At 41.1% G+C, this 16410-nt stretch overlaps 1 long non-coding RNA gene across 1 annotated transcript; it reads right to left on the bottom strand.

Moving 5' to 3' along the window:
* Window positions 1-15387: 15387 nt before the first annotated feature.
* On the bottom strand, window positions 15388-16196 carry LOC116420240. The gene is made up of 2 exons (XR_004230543.1): window positions 16009-16196; window positions 15388-15730 (listed from the first exon to the last, which is right to left on the bottom strand). It is a non-coding gene; the product is annotated as an uncharacterized LOC116420240 (long non-coding RNA).
* Between the last annotated feature and the right edge of the window lie 214 nt (window positions 16197-16410).

The following is a 16410-nucleotide window of genomic DNA, read 5'->3' as shown; positions in this document are numbered from 1 at the left end:
GGTCTTTTTGAGACCTACCTTTCATTTCATTTCCATAATTCCTAATCCATATCGATTAAAATATTCAATGAGATGATTATAATGGAGATTCACAACTATGAATGTTTATGTATTGGAGCATGTATATGTTTTAACTTCCATCCCATCATTCCCTGTGGGATCTCTGACTCACCAGTGTGCATATAAGTGAATGTAGAAGTGTATGTGTTTCTTTCTGTTTGTGTATGTACTAATTACCATTTCAGCCAATTACCATGGGCTGAAGGTACATGGAAAAGCATTCTCCAGAAGGAAGTGTACAGATTCCTATTGAATTAGGAGTTCTAGGAGTCTTCAGGTATTCATTTCTGAATATATTCCTCCTACTTCCCTTATTGAACAATTCATTTCACAAAACAGAGATTTTAGAAAGACAATAAAGAGCAAAACAATAGAGCTCAGATCATTTCACACAGCTCTTGAATTTATAACACTGTAAGGTACTTAGTGTATAATATTGGGTATATACTATAGACCATAAATGCTAGGAGTCTCCTTTCACAATTTTGTAGTGGTCCCATTGCCTAGGAGGGAGCTTTCTAGAATGATAGTTGCTTAATCAATGTTGATTGTAACCTCTTCATTCTGGAAAACAATTTCATATTAAGTTTAAAAACTGACTAAAAATGGGATTGGCCTTATAGCTAGAGATTCTTCAGTATATATTGCAAAGAGGCAAAAAATAGATGTGCTATAGCACATGTCACAAAAATCATAGGGGCAGCATTAAGTTCTTAAACCTTTAAGAGTTTATCAAAATATTAACAGCAACACTATGTGGTCACAAAGAACCTGGAACAAAATGGAGCCCTGTTGATTTCAGAAATAAATGAATATAATACTTCATAGACCAAAGAAGGCCTATATTTAATATATGTGTATTCCATATTCATCTATTGTATGTACATAGGACTACAGAGTATCTCCTGTAAAGTACAAATAATTCTTCATGAAATGAATAGATAATGTATAACAACCCATACATAAAAAGACAGAATAAATTCATATGTATATTTATGCACTCAGGATATTTCTCTTCATTCCTATGTACATGTATTGATTAATGTTTTCTATATATTCATTTATATGAGCGATAAATGCTATGGCCTCTCAAACATTGAGAATTCCTACCTATATGAGTTCTCAAACATTCAATAATAATCCATAGGAAAATCTACATTCTTTCTTTTCTTATAAATATGTGTATCTATATCACAGCCCTACCTGAAGACTCCTAGAACTCCTAATTCAATAGGAATCTGTACACTTCCTTCTGGAGAATGCTTTTCCATGTACCTTCAGCCCATGGTAATTGGCTGTCAGAGAACTGGGCAAGTGCCCCCGACACCCTCCCCCAGTTCAGTGGCTCATGATGTCAGTGCCCATCTGGGCCAGCCAGGATCCCCAACACTGGCCCTCACTACACATTGCATTCACTTCTCTCTCTGAAATCAGCATCCCGCTCCTACAGGCCTGCTGAGGCTCACTTCCCCTCCCCCATTCCTTCTCCCAAAGACCTTCTCATCACTTCCCTTCCCCCACCGCTGATACAAGTGGCTCCAGCTGCCTCACTGTTGTCATGGCACCAGCCAATGCAGGGAAGGAGGGGACTTCCTGACCAGGACTGATGCCCATCGACCCCCTGCTGTCTGTGAAGATAGCTCTCTTTCCCACTCATCAAAATTCAGGCTTTATATATTCTAATACATCAGGGCTTTGTATATTCATGGGGAGTAATCCTCTACTTTCTCCCTCTCTATTCCTCTTTTTCAGTACTAAGTCTTCATAATCCTATATCTGGGAATGTATATGTGACTAGTCTTACACAGACCAAGGAATGCTTGTATTTACCATATGTGTATTCTGTATTCATCTATGAATACTCATATATGACTGCGGTATCTCCTATAAAGTATAAATAATTTTTCTTTGTGCAAATGAGTGGATAATGTATGATATCTCATACATAAAAAACCAGGGAATAGATTCATATGTATCCTAATGTATTGAGGTATTTTCTCTTCCTTCCTATATAGCTGAATTGATTAATGCTTTATGAATAATAAATACTATTTCCTCATAATCAGTGGTAATCATTTTCTCAATTGCTATGTATGAATACCCCCACATTCATTCTCTATACATTTGTAGGTGTACCCATGTTCTCTCTTTTCATGTATATATTTGTGTGTACATTAGCATACATTCTCTTGCTATACTCACCTTTAAAAATTCTCTTTTGTGGGGCAGAGCCAAGATGGTGGAGAAGACACACATTTCTTTCTGAGCTTTCCTACTACCCTCGCACTAATTACAAAATTCAGCCTCTGAAATAGTGTTGGACTGGCAGAATTCACGAATATTGGGAGTGTAGCAAATTACCAGCAGAAGATAATTTCGAAGATTGACAGAAAAGATCTGTTTCAGTTGGGTGTGGGAGGTGGCCAGACACAGGTAGGAAGGCAGAGCACAGAGGCCAGGGCATGCTGAACAGATCTGGGGCAGGGGGCAGGGCAGTGTAGATTTGGTGTGGATGAGAATCTACAGGGAGGACTCTACCACAGTGTTGGTTACTCTGCTCTGCTTGCAAGCCAGTAAATCAGCAGAGAAGTTATAAAACATCCAACACAGACACAAAAGGTAGAGAGTGAACCCCAAAGCACTGGAGTCTCACGGGACCTGCCTACACCCACCCAGCACCAGGAGTGACTCAGCACAATCCTAGCTCAGCCGCTGCTGCTCTGCTGCTGCTTCCCTGATGCCTATAAAGCAGAAGCGAATAGCAGACTACATTAACATCCAGAATCCTTCAATATGTTGTTTATAAGAAACACATTTAAAGGTAAAAGGCCGGAGCAGAATCTATTATGGTGAAATTAAAAAAAAAAAAAACAAACAAAAAAAAAAAAAAACAGAAAAAGCCATCCTGATCTCAGATCAAGCAAAAGCAAAAATTGACCTAAAGTGATATAGATAATGAAGCAATATCAATACTAAATATATATGCCTTAAGTGGTATAGCATAGAAATTCCTAAAGGAGAAGTTAAGAGAGCTGCAAGAAGAAATAGACAGCAAAACTGTAAAAGTGGGAGATCTCAACCTTGCTCTCTTAGAACTAGATAAATCAAACCACAAAATGAATAAGAAAGAAGTTAAAGAGGTAAATAGAATACTAGAAAAGTTAGATATGATAGATCTTTGGAGAAAATTGAATGGAGACAGAAAGGAATATACTTTATTCCGGACAGTTCATGGAACCTATACAAAAATTGACCATGTATTAGGACATAAAGACCTCAGATTCAAATGCAGAAAGGCAGAAATAGTAAATGCATTTTTTTACATCACGATGCAATAAAAATTACATTCAATAAAAAGCCAGGGGAAAATAGACCAAAAAGTAATTGGAAACTAAATAATCTCATCCTAAAGGATGAATGGGTGAAACAACAAATCATAGACATAATTAATAATTTCATCCAAGAGAATGACAATAATGAGACAACATACCAAAATTTGTGGGATGCAGCCAAAGTGGTAATAAAGGGAAATTTTATATCTCTAGAGGCTTACTTGCATAACATAAAGAGAAGACAATGAATTGGACTTGCAACTAAAAAAGCTAGAAAAAAAAAAGCAAATTAAAAACCCTCAGCTACCATATTCGAAATTCTAAAAATAAAAGGAGAGATTAATAAAATTGAAAGTAAAAAAACTATTAAATTAATATATAAAACTAAGAATTGGTTTCATGAAAAAGCCAACAAAATAGATAAACCTTTGGTAAATTTGATTAGAAAAAGGATAGAGGAAAATCAAATTGTTAGTCTTAAAAAAAAATGAAAACAGAGAACTTTGCACAAATGAAGAGGAAATTAGAGCAATTATTAGGAGTTACTTTGCCCAATTTTATGCCAATAAATTTGATAACCTAAGTGAAATGGAGGAATACCTAGAAAAATATAGGTCACCCAGATAAACAGAGGAAGAAGTAAATTGCTTAAATAGTCCCACTTTAGAAAAAGAAATAGAACAAGCTATTAATCATCTCCCTAAGAAAAAATCCCCAGGACCAGATCGATTTACATGTGAATTCTATCAGACATTTAAAGAACAATCAACTCTAATACTATATAAACTATTTGAAAAAATAGGGAATGAAGTACTCCTACCAAATTCCTTTTATGACACAGACATGGTACTGATATCTAAACCAGGTAGGATGATAACAGAGAAAGAAAATTATAGACCAATCTCCTTAATGAATATTGATGCAAAAATCTTAAATAAAATATTAGCAAAGAGATTATAGAAAATGATCCTTAGGATAATACACCAAACCAAGTAGGATTTATACCAGGAATGCAGAGCTAGTTCAATATTAGGAAAACTATTAGCATAATTGACTGTATCAATAACCAAATTAACAAAAACCGTATGATAATCTCAATAGATGCAGAAAAAGCATTTGATAAAATCCAACACCCATTCCTATTAAAAAACACTAGAAACTATAGGAATAAATGGATTTTTCCTTAAAATAATCAACAGCATCTATTTAAAACTATGAGCAAGCATCATATGTAATGAGGATAAATTTCCAATAAGATCAGGAGTGAAACAAGGTTGCCCACTAAAACCATTACTATTCAATATTTTATTAGAAATGCTTGCCTTGGCAATAAGAGATGAAAAAGGGATTAAAGGAATTAAAGTAGGTAATGAGGAAACCAAATTATCACTCTTTGCAGATGATATGATTCCCAGAAGTCCCAGCTCTATGGGGAACCTGCTCTCTTCCTTCTGGGGAGTTCCTTCCCAGAGACTTTAAACCATGAAGCTTTGCTTCCAGAGGAGGGTCAGACAAAGATGTAAGCCAGCAAGCTTGGTAATTAAGAGAGACTGGAGCTCTAGGCCTGTGTCTGCCCCTTCCTAGCTCTGTGATCTTGGCCATGTCCCTGCTTTCCTCTTGCCTCCCTTTTTCTCTTATGAGTAGGTTGGCCCAGATAAGCTCTGAGGTCTCTTGTAGCCTGCCATACTCTCCAAATGTACTAGGGCAACCAGACCTCATTCCTATATCTTCACCCCTCATCACAACCTGTCTGAGAAACTCCTGTCATTCTAATGCTTTCTCTTAGGCTAGTCCCCATGTGGCAAGTTCTGTCCTTATTCTAACCCTAAAGATTGTAATAAATTCCATGTTCCTCCCTGGACCTACGTTCTGAACCAGACCTGCCCCCCTACCTCCAGCTCACAAGAACTGTCAGACCTCAGGGTCCAGGTGTTAGAAGGCTAATATCCTATATAGACAAGGTGACCATTTTCTCACCACGGGCAGGATTCCTGGGGGTCTAGGGTTTATATTTTCTGCCCATTTTCCTCCCATGCTCAGGGAATATGTGTTTCAGGGGGCTTTGACCTGCCTCACCCTTCAGATATTCACTGCAAGCCCTCAAAGTCCCCAGGAAATCATCAGCCAAGGGAACATAGTCTGGGGTAGGTGGAACCCCACACTGGGTGCCAATGGCTGCTGACCTCAGCTCATAAGATGTTGGGGCAAGAATCTGCCAACCTCCATGCCACCCCTCCCTCCACTGGCCCTCACCACAAATCTTACTCCTTCTCCTCCCCATAGCCTTTCAGGCTCTTCTACTCATCCCCACATTGGTACCCATTTTCTCATCTCCCAAAGTCCTTTCTGGTAAGGGTCTTTCCTTACCCCTTCTCTGCCACTAGAGGTGGCTCAAACTGCCAGCAGTGTTCCCTGACCATTGTTACTCTGAAATCCAGACAGGGCGGGAGAGGACCCTAGGGACCAGGACTGATACCCGAGATCCCCTGCTGTCTGTGCAGGTGGCTCATTGGCTTCCTTGTTGGAACCCCTGAGATTTCTGTATTCTTATCCATGAGGGTCCAAAAATTTCCTCCATATATTTATGGAAGGGAGTAATTATCACTTCCTCTCCCTCTACTCTACTTTATGAGTATGGAATGACTCTCTTTATAATCCTATATATGGGAATATGTATAACGATACCATCCTACAAACAGCAAATATTGCTTACATTGAACTAATGTATATTCTGAATTCATCTATAAATACTCATATATGACTGCAGAATCTCTCTTTGTGCAAATGAATACATTATATGAGAGAACTTACAGATCAACAGACAGAATCAATTCCTCTGTATATTTATCTATTCAGATTCTTTCTCTTCATTCCTGTGGACATATACTGATGCTATAAATTCATTTCTATTAGTTATAAATTCTACATCCTCATAAACACCGGCAATCATTCTCTTCCTATGTATTTGAGTACTGACTCATTTACTCTATTATTCAACTGTAGGAGTACCTATAATTCTCTCTTATCCATATGAGTATATATGTGCTTACATCCTCTTACCTCTCAACATCCTCTCCTGAGAGGATATTACTGATTCTGTCCCCATCAGAGAATGTATGAAAACTCTGTCCAAGCATACAGAGATCATATCAAGGCTCCTATATAGTAAGAGATGGGGTGGGGGGTAGGGAAAATGTGAACTTAATGGGTACTCACAGGTGATGTGCTCTTACAGAAATAAAGAACGTATAAGTGCTCATAAATGCAACCATATAAAGAAAACGCAAAAATAATCATATATATATGAATCATAAGAGACCAGATTGTATATTATTATGAAGAAAATCTAAGGAATTCACATGTATTGTATATAATCAAATATAATGTATACAAAGATTTATGAGGATTAAAATATGAACAATGAAGGAGTATAGAAAAGTACTGATATATAGGAAGACTTGAAGAGAACATATTGATCCTCAGCTATAGGGGACATGAAGTACTCCTACACATCAGTATACCCATGTAAGATTGAAATGCTCTTCCACAAGATTTATCCAGATCTTCCAACATCCTTTCCTATGATATTTTCCTTAGCAGTTAAGGACCTCAGCATGTTTTGCCTTCGTCTGCCTGATGTCTCGACCCTTCATGTCAGTCAGATATTTGTGAAGGGAATCATGATACTCCCATTTTGTCTCCTTACTAAGATAACTCATTGATGCATATTAAAATAATTTATGGCATACTTGAACTCAAAGTATCTGAGAGTGAGTGTGTATATAAATGTAGGAGTGTGTTTGGTTCCTGTGTTTCTGACTTCCCCTGCCCCAGCTCCACTTGATCACAGGTACTGTTATGTCTTGGACTCCAGGGAAGTCCATGGCAAATGTCCTTTTGTGGGACCAGATAGGGACGGACCGTTTCCCTACCATGCACAGGAAGATTGGGGTCTTGGATTTCAGTTTCTTGCCAACTTTTCTCCTGTGCTGAGGAGCCTCAGCCTTAGGGGAGCTTTGGGCTCATCCACTGGCCTCTTCCCCCCCCCCCCTTAGAAATTCATTTTAAGCCCTCAGTGACCCCGGGGAAGCATCAATCAAGGGGAGCTGAGTATCAGCAAGGTGGATTCCTTGCTGAGCACCCATTGCCTTGATATCAGCACCTACCTTGATGAGGCAGGAGTCTTCCAACCTCCACATCTGCTCTTCCCTCCACTGGCCCCCACCAGACATCCCACTCACTCCCCTCCTGTACACAGTCTTTTAGGCTTAGTCTCCTCCCCCCTCAGTCCTTCTGTCACTCATTTCCCACTCTCTACATAACTTCTTGGGTTCAATTCTCCTCCCCCCTCCATAGCTCCAGGTATCTAGAGTTGTCAGCATTTTTTTTCCAGAATGTTATCATTCTAGGAGCCACACAGGGAGAGAGAGGACCCCCGTAACCCCCTGCTGTCTTGTGCAGTCAGCCTTCTGTCCCACTCTTCAAAACCCCTCGGCCTTGGGTATTCTTGTCCATGATATCTCATACATTTCCTTTGTATATTCACTCAAGGAAGTGATCCTCCACTTTCTCTTTTAATTTTTCTTTAATCAGGACTGAATGATTTTTTTTTATAATCCTGTATATCAGAATATATATCTGTAGCTATATATCTTAACATACATATGTAACATTCTATAATCCAACATAGAGCAAAGAATGGCTATATTTAACATATCGTTCATATCCGGTGGTAGTAATAGAGACAGAGAATAAGGGTACCTCTACCTATACAACATGAATTGAATGAATACTCACAAGTGATATGCTTTTATAGGTCACCCAGGGGCACCTCCAGGTGTCCTGGTCTCTCTCTGGCCATCAGACTCCAGATCACTCTGAATCTAATTCATTTGCCTGTCATGACATCACTTTCTGAGTGTCATGGTGCTCTTCAGGAATGAAAGACAAACAATAACAACTCTTATGAGAATCCAAAAGATTATATGAGTCCTTATATATAGAACCATATGGAGTGAAAATATGAATAATCTCCTATATGAATCACCAGAGACCAGATGGCTCATCTATATGTGACCACAGAAAAATTATGGGGGAACCTACATATATGGCTTAATGTGTACAAAGATACTAAAACAGGAACAATAAAGGAGTAAAGAAGAGTATTGACCAATAAGTATACATCTAAAGCACATCTTGATTCTCAGCTTATAGGGAGGCAAGAGACAAGCACTAATACAGGTGAAAATATATATGCAAAGTTGGAATGTCTATTATGAGGAAATGTATCAAATTTTCCTCCATTTTTTTCCCATGAGATTTCTCTACATAACCAGGGTTCTCAGCCTGTTTTGCCTTTGTCCAATGACTCCATCCATCATCAGGCAGGTATTTCTGAAGACATTGGTGAGATCTGTTTTTCATCTCTAGATGTTGGAGGCCTTCCCATCTTTCCCTAGTGGACAGAGCTCCATTGACCTGTTCAGGGTGACGCCACCAGTCAAGTCAATCAGGTGTTTCCAAAGCCCAAATGCAATCAGCCTCCCCAGCAATTCTTTACCCCTGCCTCTGCAAGACTTGTATCCTTTACCAAGGCTTTACTACCACAACCACATTGGGCATGTCCAAGACAAAACTTTTTCCTTGGTTTAAACTAGGAGTTCTCTCCCAACAAGAAACAGGAATCTTACTTAGGCTAATGAAGTTGTTGGGGTTCATCCCGGTTATATCCATATGGAAGAGACTCATTCATGGAAGACATGGAATTTTCTCAGGCTCATGCTGCTAACTATAAATCCCAGACTGGTCTAAAATTGGGGGATGGGATGTTGCTTTGCTCTTCCTCTAAGACTGCTGGAGGTTTCTATGGGGAACCTACCCACTTCCTTCTGGGCAGCACATTTCCAGGGACCTTTAAACCAGGAACTTTGGCTACCAGAGGAGGGAGAGATAATTATGGAAGCCAGCTAGCCTGGCAGGCAAGATCTTGGACATGTCCCCGCCCTCCTCTTCAACTCAGTTGCCCTTTTTCTCACATTTGCATTGCCCTTGGTCTCACATTGGACTATTCAAGCTCTAAGATCTCTGCTAACCCTCCTTCCCATCCAGACCTACAAGCCCTCCCAGACGCCACTCCCACATCCCTCCCTATATAGTTATATAGAAAGTTTTATATATATATATATATATATATATATATATAGGAGTTAGAAAACCTCCTAGTTCCATACTAACAGCATCCCCCAACCTGGATGTTCTGTTTGTGGTCTAATTCTAAAACTTTGAATAAAGCCTACCAGTTTTTCTGGACCTGCCTCTAGTTTCAGAGGTGCCCCCATCACTCACCTAAACCCCTCCCTGTAGTCCATGGGGTTGTAAGACAAGGGAAGTTCTGAAGGTCTGTTAGGCACCAGTTTCTACCTTTACCTTATGTTTGGCATCTGTCTATGTATCTTCCTATTTGTGTTTTCTAGCTTCTTATTTTTCAAGCTCAATGATGACCATGAAGGGAGTGTTTGGGCTCTTCCTCACTCCTGAGATATCTATTCTGAGCCCCCAATTGTCCTCAGGGAGCCACCAGTCCAAGGGAACTGAGCCTAGTTAATGGGCACTCCCCACTGAGTGCCTGTGACCAGTGACATCAGTGCCCAACTCCTTTAGGCAGGAGAGCCCTTCCTACCAATGCCATGCATCCCTCTGCCGTCCCCCTGCAGGCATCTCCCTCTCTTCTTGTCCCTGTAGTAAGCATCCCTTCTCCATACTCTCTACTTATTTTCCTCTTTCCCCCACCCCCAGCTGCTACAAGTAGCTAGAGCAGCCAGCAGTTTTCTATGCCTAACAGGCTCCCAGGCTCCAGTGCATCCTTCTTTCTATCTCCATCTTTGCCCCTTCATCACCCAAAAAAACTCCATTTGGCTTTGTATATTCTTATCCATGAGTACTCAAAAATTTTCTCTTTATATTCATATAAGTGACTATACTAACATTCTCTCTATTTCCATTTAAGAGTATTCAGTTATTCTTCATATGATTATAAGTGGACTTCATTTATTTGTGTTCTACATGTCTATATGTAATCACATAATCATATATGAATAAACATATATATTTATGTATAAAGAATATGACAACAAAACTATATTCACATATTCATATTCTTTATATATTCCTAAACATTAGTTGCCAAATATTCTGTGCTTATATTCATATATATGGCTTCATGTATTCTCTTTCTTTATTCATATATGTGAGTATTTATATATTTATTTATATGGCTTATAGATTGTCTCTCCATTTATATGAGTACTGATTCTATATTTATATATACATATATATAATATATATGTTATATTATATAGAGAGAGACTCAAATATTCGCTCTATCTGTTCATATATTTTTGCATAGATATGCATATATGTTCTCTCCATTCACTTATGAGTGCCCCTATTTTTTCTATTTCATATCTATGTACATGCAGACACTATGGGATACTAATAGGTTTAAAAAGATATAGACAATATATGAGTACTCATATATATTATAAATTATATATAAATAATAATATATACATAATAATATATTTATAAATTAGTAAAATGTTTCTTAAGGCACTTTGATGTCACCTTTTATCCCTTCAGTAGCAAAATGTATCTCAATTAAAATTTAATTTGAAATTGTTTGTGTGTGTGTGTGTGTGTGTGTGTGTGTGTATACATTATCTTCAATTCACATACGCTGTTCAATAACACAATGGAATAGATTGCAGCTTTTTCTGTTGGTCTTTCTTGTAGCTCTGTATTACCCTGGCATTTACTCATCTAAGTTAGGGACTGAAATGACCACCTACTGGGCCTGTGGAGGAAGTGGTTATAGCCCTTGTGCGCAAGTTTCTATTCCTCCATTTCTGGCGTCCCTTTGACAAACCATAGGATTTGGCTCCTGCTTGGGCCTCTTTGGGTCTCTGGCAGCAGGGGCCAAGCTTAGTGATAGATTCCCATGAGGCTGAGCAGTGCAGGCTGGGGGAGAAGCCTTCTTCCCCTGGTGGGCACAACCACACTGACCTGCCCAATGTGGGAAAGGTCAGCACACCTGAGCTCAGGTTAAGAGCTTATGGAGGCTCCCTTCCTTTCCCTGGGCCCCTTCTGCCACCCAGCCTGCCCCTTCTGCCCTGACTCCAGTATTCACCTCTGCTCCTGTCAACAATTTCCACCTTCTTTCCCATCCCTGAAAGCCCAACTCAGCTGCTGCCCACATCCAGCAAGCTCAAGGGCTCACCCCCATATCACAAAGCTCTCTCTCCAGGGCCCGGCCCTTTGTCACCGCTACTGCATGTCCACCATGTGAAAGGTGCCCCTCTCCCTTTGCCGCCAGGACAGAAACTGGGACCTGTCTGGGCTTCCCCCTCCAAGCCCCAAGAAAGTGCTCAAACAGGGCCCCGAGTGAAGCAGCTGGGGGCCATTCTCCTTTTTCAGAAAGACAAGAATCACATTCAGGCAAGGCATGGGATTTGCTTGGGCTCGGCCTGCTAGCTGTGTGTGCCGGGCTGGCTCATTATTGGAGTTGGGGGGATCTAGAGGCTTGATTTGCCCTTTCTTTTACCCCACAGTCCTAACTGACGATTCCAAAAACCCTGAGTTCTATAGGGAACTTTTCCACCTACTTCTGGGGATCGTCTTCCCAGGGACCTTCAGCCCATGAAGCTTAGCTGTAGGAGGAGGGAGAGGACAAGATGGAAGCCAGTCAGCATGGCAGGCAAGGGAGAACTAAGCTCCAGTCCTGGCTCTGCCCCTTCTCGGCTGTGTGACCCTGGTTATATCCCTGCCCTCCTGCTGGCCTCAGTTAGATGAACTCTGAAGTTTATTTTAGCCTTCTATCCTACAAAATTAGTCAAATCATAGCCCCTACCCTATCTAACCACTGGCTCCAGAGGAGAAAAGTTCTATTGTAAAGCTTTCCTTTGGGACAGCCCCTACCAGGAAGCTCTGCCAGAAAAAAACCCAAGGATCTTTCTGGATCTGCCTTCTTAACTGGAGGCACCCCACTCCCAGTATCCATTCTCAGAGGGGGAGGGGAGAGGGAGAGTTGGAAGGCAGAACATTCAGTAAGTTTCCAGTTGGGGATTGTATCCCTACCTTCGATGCTGACCCAGGAACTGATCCATGTTTCCTGGCCACTTGATTTCTATGCTTTTGCGCCTGAGCCTCAGGGAGCGTTTGGCCGATTCCCCTGGCATCACTCCCCTCCTAGAAATTCATGCCCAGGCTTCGAGATCCTCAGGAAACCATCAGCCAAGAGGATCTGAGCCTACGCAAGGTGGACCCCGTGCTGCGCGCCGAGTACTAGTGACGTCAGCGCCACAGAGTCCCCCTCCTTCTAACCCTGTCAGTGTCTCCATGGACGCCCATCAATCATTCCACTCTTAACTGCCTTGAATCAATTCCCCTACTGCACACCTCCCCTTGGATTCTTTCCCCTCCCCCCACCATGCAGCGATTGGCCCAAGCTTCCATTCGATTTATCTGAATGTTGCCATTCCTATAGCCGGGCAAAAAGGAAGAAAAGACTCCATGATTGAGGCCCAGCTTCACATCTCTGTCACTCTAATAAAAGTGATCGATTTTGTATATTCTTATCCATGAATACACAAATCTTTTTTTTTCTTTATAGCCATATAAATGAATACTTACATTTTCTTTATTTGCATATATAAGTATACATTTATTCTCTCTACAATTATATAGTCATACACATGAATGCTTATATGAATATAGAAAGAATAAATGAATACATAAATATATGGACATATGTAGTTATTTTCTATATATATGTAGATTTAGAGAATATAATTTGGAGAATATATTCATTTGTATAAGCTCTCATATATTCTCTTCATATATTCATATATATGTATTCATATGTAAATGTAAGGAATCATATTTATGTGTCAATTATTTTCTCTTGTCCTATATATGGAAACACTCTCTCTTTATTCCCATTCATAGGATTACTCATATATTGCTTCTATATTCATATATAGGAATACTCATATTTTTTCTTTTTATATATGAATTTGTTATTGTTCCTTTTCCTATGGGGGAACATAGAGGATTCCGCTGTATGAGAAATGTCCCAATCTTCCATCCTCCTTTTCCATGAGTTTATGCTTTGCCTTTGGCTGCCATACCTCTCCCATTAGTAAGTCAGTCAAATGGTGGCCAAAACATGTAGAAGGTTCTGTTTTGTCCCACTATGAAAAATGATATCATTCAAAATTCTCCATGAAATGATTGTATGTGTGTGTGCCCACACTTTCCTGAATGCCCATCCCTTTTTCAGTCATTAGTAACAAGATGGAATAGGTCACGTCCTTCCATCTTGGTTTATCTTTATACTAATGTCTGTTCTTGAATAAATGAGTGCCTTAAGTGTTCAAATGTAGAGGGCTTCGATGAAGGAATTGTAATGCTCTCAGTGAAGGTGCTTTTTTACAGATCCCTGTGATCTTGGGTCAAGGGTTTATTCAGGCTTCCTTTCCAACCATAATTCCCAGAGCAGCGGCCTTTGTACAACAGCACCCTCTGTTCTAGCTATAATCTGCACTGTTCCTATCTAGAAAAGCCCAACTGCCACCCATCCCTTCTCCCAAGAAGTTCTTGACTCCTGCCTCTCCATAGTTTACCTCCATTTAGCAATCGCCACATATCCAAGGTATACTTTTCCCCTCACTAGACTGGGAGTTCTCTGAGGGAAGGAAACAGGGACCTGGCCTAAGATAATACCTCCAAATCACAGGGAAATGTTCAAGTAGGGCTCTGAATGAAGTAGATAGGGGTCAGTATTCCTTTATTTCTTAAATGGAAGAAGCCTGTTCTGGGAAGTCACAGGATTTGTTCAGATTTACTCTGATAATCCTAGGCAGGTCCAAAGCCCTAAGGGCTTTTTTTTTCTTTCTTCATTTAACCCCATGGACATAACTGAAGACTCCCAGAACTCCTAGCTCTATGGAACCTTCTGATTTTCAGTGGTTGTAACCATCTTCTGGGGAGCACCTTCTGAGAGGGATTTTTGGTCCATGAAGCTTGGCTGTCAGAGGAGGGAGATGCTAAGACAAACCAGTTAGTCTGGCAGGGAATTCCATATCAGTTTCTAGTTACATCGTATACTGACTGTGACCTTGACCCCTGCCCTCCTCTTGACTTCAGTTTACCTTTTTCTAAAATGAGGAGGTTGCTGGATGACCTCTGAGCTCTCTTTTAGCCCTACATCTTTTAGGCTACAGTCCTTCCAGACTCTGCCACTCATGTTTCTCTCCCAAGCCATCACTCCCTCCCATTGAGAAAACCCTGCTAATCTAATGTTTTTCCTTGGGGCAGCCCCCTGTTCAGCAAAGTTCTACTGGTTGTTTGATTGTAAAATATAGAATTAAAACCAGTGGGTCTTTCTGGACATGCTTTGCCTTTTCAACCCCACAATGGCATCCTTGGAGTTCAGGGGATCAAAAGGTTGAGATCTATAAGGACCTGGAGGTCTTGGGACATTAAGAATTTAAGCCTCAGGTAGGCTTTGGACAAGTCTCACACCTCAGATGTTTACTTCCCAACCCTTGGGATCCTCAGAAAGCCACCAGCCAAGCAGAGTTGAGCCTAGAGGCGGACCCCCCTGCTGAGCACCAATGACCAGTGACATCACTGCCCACTTTTGTGAGGTAGGAGTTTCCTTCTTGTCAACACTGTTCCACCCTTTCCAGCCACCATCAGGCATCCCACCCACCATCAGGCATGGACTCAACTTCCCTCTTTCCCACACCCTCCCTCTAGGCTCATTTTAGGCTCCTTAATCTCAGCATGTGGTCCTGATTTCCCAGCCAGACACAGAGTAAGAGAGGATCACAGGGAACTAAAATTTGATATAAAATGGTTTTATTGTGTGTGCATGTTTACTTTCTTGAACTCATACCTTACCCCTTTTAACTCAATAAAAACACATTGAAACAAGTTAGGTTGGAGCACATTTTAATGTAGGCTACAGGTTTCCTGTTGTGCCTTTTTATCTTTATACTAATGTCAGTTCTCTACAAAGTCAAGTGTCTACCCACTGAGACTGTTGAAGGAATTGAAAGGCTCCAAATGAAGATGTTATCCTATATCCATGGCATTGTTTTTACTGATAATTTGCTTTGGCTTTTGGCTTCTGGCTTCTGGCTTCTGGCTTCTGGCTTCATGGTTTTTCCACTTCAGACTGTTTGTAGAAGGGAGATGATGTGGGCGATGTCTTTAAGACAAATCTCAATAGGACGGGGAGCGGGCCGTCTCCTCCTTCTCGGTGGAGCTTGACTGACCTGTAGAGAGTAGAAGAGAAAAGGGAACATGAGCTTTGGCCCTTTGCTGACCCTGACACTCCCACCACATCCCTTTCTGTGGCCCAACCTGGTCCCTTTTCCTATGCCTAGAATTTTCAGCTCTGTTTAATCCTTTTCCCCTTCCAGAAAACCCAACTCATGCTGCCCACCCCCCTTCAGGAAGCCCCTTCTGCTCCCCATGTCACAAAACCATCTTGTGGCCCAGGGGATTGGAAGGTGAAAATCAGGCAGGGACCAGTTGAGGATCATTTACTTACCTTATGTGAAGGTCCAGGGGCTTCATTGTTGGCATCCGGTGCTCCACTGGGTCTGTTGTTGGATTGCCCAGGCCCCATGTTAACATTGGCTCTGTCCTCTGACATCTTTTTATTCCCTCCGATACCTAGTCCTCGTCCCCCGGTTGGTACTCAGGGAGCCAGCCACCAGCCAAGAGGAGCTGAGTCTGGTTTAGGTGACCCACTCCGGCTCTATAAAAAGCCTATGGCCGATGACATCAGTCGTCTACCTCTGTGAGGCAATAGTCCCCTCCAGCCAATCAGGTCCCTCTCCTCCCCTTTACGTCACAGATGGTCCTGGGTGTGGTCTTGGGCGGGGCACTTACAGTTGGGCTGCCTTTGGTCTTTTCTACCCTCCCCCCCCTGGACCCCCCGCAGGTTTAT

Source organism: Sarcophilus harrisii, chromosome X, assembly GCF_902635505.1.
Source record: "Sarcophilus harrisii chromosome X, mSarHar1.11, whole genome shotgun sequence".
Taxonomy (NCBI): Eukaryota; Metazoa; Chordata; class Mammalia; order Dasyuromorphia; family Dasyuridae; genus Sarcophilus; species Sarcophilus harrisii.
The sequence above is the reverse complement of the archived record's forward strand: the minus strand, read 5'-3'. Positions and strand labels throughout refer to the sequence as shown.